General features: G+C 39.7%; 1 long non-coding RNA gene across 2 annotated transcripts in view; it reads left to right on the forward strand.

The window, feature by feature from the left end:
- LOC106848463 (uncharacterized) overlaps positions 1-5,476 on the forward strand; it is a 34,248-nt gene that overhangs the window by 19,247 nt on the left and 9,525 nt on the right. The window lies entirely within an intron of this gene.

The following is a 5,476-nucleotide window of genomic DNA, read 5'->3' on the forward strand; positions in this document are numbered from 1 at the left end:
TCTCCTCCTGTTGCCCTCAGTTCAGCAGCCAGTGCCATCCTCTCAAACAGGAGATCATCTCTCTCCTGGTCAGTGTAGCCGCCTCTGACACAGGAAGGGTTAATAATCACTGGAAAAAGCTTGCCAACAAAATGTGACCCGGAGGTGAGAAGGCCGGTTAGCCAATGACGGGTAAGACCTCGGGGACGGGGTGGGGGGGCGACCTAAGACAGGTGGCGGCCACCCGGGGGCACAGATGGAGAAACGATATCGATATTGGGAGCAGGAGGGGCCGTTGCCTAAGAGACCTTGCCCGCTCCGAGATAAAAATATACGAGCACAGCAATAACATGATAACATCAAAACAGACGCCGGAGGGAGTGCTCCTTGAGAAATCACTAAGAATTCTTGGCATTCACTAATTATTTCATCCAGAACACCTGTGTATGTCTAACAGATGTAAGCTATGTATATATTGAAACGCTGGTTACAATAAACTCAGAGTGGCCATCAGCCCTCTCTGCATCTATCCTGATGTGTACATTGGATTGCAACACTGACAGTCAGAATCCCACGAGGGCTGCCCACCCCTCATAGAGTGAAAGCCAAAGTCCTTACAATGGCAACAAGAGGCTCTCTAGCTGTACCACTCTCCTCTCCTAATGCACTCCCTCTTGTTGGCTCTCCTGCAGCCATATTGGTCTTGGCTATTTCTTGAAGAGGAGAAGCTCAAAACTCCCTTGGGGCCTTGCTCCTCCCAGATGCTTGCTCGGCTAACTCCCTCGCTTGAGTCTTTGCTCACCATCCGAGAGGACTAGGCCAACCTCCCTTTTTAGAACTGCAACATGCTCCTCAGCACTTCCAAACCCTTTTCTGCCAATCCCTCTCCGCCTACCCTCCATCGCCTTTTTTACCTTCTAGCATACTATATAATGTTCTTACTTATTATGTTTCTTACTTATGGTCAGTCTCCTGTGCTTGAATGTAAGCTCCACAATAAAGAATAAGGATCTTTATTCACTGATGTATCACAAACACTTAGCACTGTGCCTGGAAATGTAGGCTTTCAATAAATATTGCTTAAATATATGGATGTATGTTTTTGTTAGGCAAAAAATTTTGACATCATATTGCATAAACAGATTTATAAAAACTCTTTTGTCTAATATTTCTTGAATATTTTCCCATGTCAATAGACATACAACTCAGACATTTTTTTAAACCACGTTGTATGCCACTGTATGGTAATTTTCATTAGTTTAATGTTTAATTACTTGATTAATTAAGTAATCTGTTTACGTTTTAATGGTAATATCTTTTTTTAACAGCTTTATTGAGATGTAATTCACATACCATAAAATTCACTCATTTAAAGTGTACAATCCAATAGCAACACGTATTGAGAGCCTGATGTCTGTCAAACACTGTCATAGCCTCCAAGGATACAGCTGTGGAGAAAATGGACACAGTTCCTGTCGTGATGGGGATTATGGTTTGGGGGAGAAGGAGACAGGTAAACATTAACTAATAATTGTACAAATAATTACTTATTATTGTGGTAAGTGCTACAAAGGAAAAGAGCTAGGGTGCTATGGAAGTAACTAACAGAAGGCCTTACCTGGTCTTGGGGCCCCGGGCAGGGTTCCCTCAGAAAGTGAAATTTGAACTGAGCCCTACAGGATGTATAGGAAGTAGGGCCACGTTGGGACACTGGAAGGAAGGTGGTTGTGCCTGGACATCTGGGTTGTTTCATTCTTTCACTAATATGTGCTGTCATGAAGGTCCTTAAATTGTTTCATTAAGATAAATTCTTGGAACTAAAATTGCCCGGTCCAAATGTATGCAGGTCCACCCTCCTTTCCTCTTTTCCTTCTCTTCTTTCTTAAATTTTTGCTGTGTATTTTATTTGTAGCACTTAACACTATGTAAAACACTTTAATTAAGTAATTTCTTTATTGTCTGTCTTCCCTCACCAGTCCTTGCCCCAAACGTAAGCTCTGTGAGGTCAAGAATTTCCCTGTTTTGTTTACTGCTATATGTTAAGTGCCTAAAATAGGCACTCAATAAATATTGCCTGACTGAATGAATAAAATGAGTAAGTGGAATTTTAAATCCTGAAGCTTAAAAGTAGGGTACCTGTAAAGGCATGCTAATTGATACATACGTTTTAAAAATGACATTCTTCAGGTTACCAGTGGGTTCCAGAGAAAGGAGTTATGGTTCTTGACTTCAGGGAACTTAAAATCTTAATAAACACACATCACCAGTTTAAAATTAGATGTTTAGTTGATATTTGATTTTCATTAGGCTTGAATCTCCAAAGATTTTAATTAAACCTACTTTTGATACAGTTAATAATGGTCACCCACTGAAGATTTAATTAGCATTTGAAAAGGAATATGAGGATATACCTTGCTATATGAGTATTGTAGGGGAAGCATTAAAGACTTTCTTACATGCAGTGGAGGAGATTCCTAAAGGAGACAAATAAATATTCAAACTTAATCCAAAGAAAACTATGCCAAGTGACAACTGTTCCATTTTAGGCCAACTTGAAATAACCATATTGAATACCAGGACCAAATGCTCCGGCTGCTTCAGCTCACTGTGTGCCATGAATGGTGACACCATGGCTGCCACACAGAAGCTATGTAAACTAACAGGAGGAAAATTAAACCTATGTAATTGACCAGATCCAAGTTGACTATGGTTGTGCGGATACGACTTAGTTTGAGCTTCCATTACACGGTAGTTGCTCCCTTGCTGTCCCTAGATATTTTAATTTCTTTTTAGGAACCTCTGCTTATCCAACTGAAAAAAGTGTGACTAGTTTGTGTAAGGTATTAAAAAAAAATGTATTTTTAAATTATGAACGTAAAGAGCCATGTTATACAATATTTTGAAAGTAAGAAAACATTACCCAATTGTAGTCTTTTTGGTAGATATCGTCTTACTTTTGTACATAGTTGTAATTAGAGTATATGTATACTTTTATACCCTGATTTTTCATTCCATATTATAATCACTTTAACGTAATGCTTCATAAAATGAATGATACTGCTTCATAATGGTGATTTAGTGGTGGCCTAAAACTTAGTTTTAAGTGGATGAACCGTAATGACATAACTATTTTCCTATTGTGAGAACTTTAGTCACAAAACCTCTACCCAACCCTCACCCCCAGCTTTTTGCTGTTTTAAATTACAATGACTATCTTCATATTTTTTAGTTCCTTCCCTATTTTGGGTAACTGTTTACTATAAATGTCTAGAAGTCAGATTCCTGGTGGGTGGGAAAGGATAACTCAGCAGATCTCGGTCACTCAGACCATGCACTTGCCCCAAACAGGGCTTTTTTCATGACTGGCCCTTGCCTGGCTACTGGGAATTGAGCTCTTGGAATATTCTGACTAAGAGAGTTCTGCTTCCCTGGGGTCTTGAGCCATGCTATGAGAGTTTTTCCAGATAGTTTCTACTAAAAATGTGATTCACGGTGAACACCTGCTTTCCCTTTGTGGGTGTGGAGCTTCAGTAACTGAGGTCAGCCCTGCAGACACTGTAGGTGTCTGTGCCTGATGCCCAGTAAAAGCCCTGGACAGCCAGGCACTGGTTGACAACACTTTGCATGTGTTGTCACATATGGCTGAAGGAATTGAGGGCATCCTGTGTGATTGCTGGGAGGGGACTCTTGGAAGCTTGAGCCTGGTTTCCTCCAGACTTTGCCCCATGCGCCTTTTCCTTTTGAAATTTGACTCTGTCCTTTTGCTGTAATAAACTGCAACTGTGAATACAGCTTCTGGGTCCTCTGAGTCATTTTAGCAAATCCTCAAGCCAGAGGGTGGTCTTAGAGACCCTGACACACCTGGCCTGTTGGCATTCAGTTGCAGATAGTGGAAACTACTCTAGCTGGCTTAAGCAAAAAGTGTGATTATTATGTACTCTGTGGTTTCCAAAATTGTTGGAATGGCTGAAAAAGGAGATGGAGCTTCCAGGAACAATTTCTATCCAGCAGTTCACTGCTTCTGCCAGAATCAGAAACTCCCAAACCAAGAAGCTGCTTAGTATAAAAGCACAGTGCCTGGCATCTTGCCTTGCTCCCCTCTTAACTCAGTTCTGAATGCAGGTATCTGAATGACAGAACTTAAATCGTACCTGGAACTGTAGCTGCAAGAGCATCTGGAAATGTAGCATTTCATTTCTACAGTGCTCAGAGACACTAGAAGGAAATTCGAATTTGTGCTGAGTGAGCCAATCCATAGTGTCTAACACATTGTGTTAAAGGGTGTAAACATTTTAATACTTCTTGATACACACTGCCAAATTGCTTTCCCAAAAGGTTGAAAAAATTCACAATGGCAACAGCAACAAGTGAGGCTCCAGTTTTCTATGCTTTGCAGTACGAGGTGAAGGTAATCTTACTTGGATGAGATGAACATCGAGTAATAAAGGACAGCCTAATCATCTTGAGTGTTCTCTCGCTCTGTTTTTCTTGGTAGAAACAGATTTCTATGGATTGTGGTTAGGGGTAATCCACTCTTGAAAGATGGGGATTATAAATCAATTTACTCTATGTTGGTCACTTAAAAACAAGGCACTCATTTATACAGTGCTGGCTAAGCAATTCTGGTTATCATTGAGAACTACTGAATAAAGTAAGTGGAAGGCTTATTTTACTTTTGCTTTTATAAATCTCTCCAATTTACACTTTCCTCTTCTCACGATTGATGGATTGTCAAGTTCCTCATCTCAGCCTTCCTCCAGGCCCTGCGTCTCTCCAATCTCTCCTTAAGAACTACCACTGGTTGCCTTAGAAATAGGGATTTGGGTTTGGTGCTGGCTGATTTGAGTTGAGCTATGAGGTGAGATTTTTGTTCAAGAATTTGAACTGCTGGAAAATGCGGCATCTCATCCAGATGCCAGGAAGATAATAACTATGATGGAGATGTTTATATACACAAAAGGATGACCTAAATGACAATGACATAAACTTCCTAATTCCTTAAAGGAATTTATAACTTTATAATTACTGGATCTTGGAACACTGTGGTAATTTGTTACACAGCCATAGGAAACTAATACAGGGTATTTATGACAACGCTGTCATAACGAGATCCTGTTCTTCTACATATAACATGTATACGCACAGAAAAACATCTAAAGGTTGGATGATAAATGCTGACAGCAGTTATCACTGGGGGGTCAGATAGAGAGTGATTTTGACTTTATTCCTTACACTTTCAGGGTTGTTTGAAAATTTTAAAATGAGCATATATTACTTCAATAATCTGATGGGAAAAATAAAGATCTGAAAAGGTGGGAGAGAAAAGTCATTAAAAAAGTATATCCTAAGTACCTCAAAGGGGTTTGGATTTAGACTACATAACTAATAAGAATGTTTTTGTAAGTTGTGTAGTAGTATGAAAATACAATGTAGCAAATTTTTCTAAGTCTTTTAATTCTCCTACTTACATAGAATTAATAGATCTGGTGCCTCTAGG

Source organism: Equus asinus, chromosome 3 (genome assembly GCF_041296235.1).
Source record: "Equus asinus isolate D_3611 breed Donkey chromosome 3, EquAss-T2T_v2, whole genome shotgun sequence".
Classification (NCBI taxonomy): Eukaryota; Metazoa; Chordata; class Mammalia; order Perissodactyla; family Equidae; genus Equus; species Equus asinus.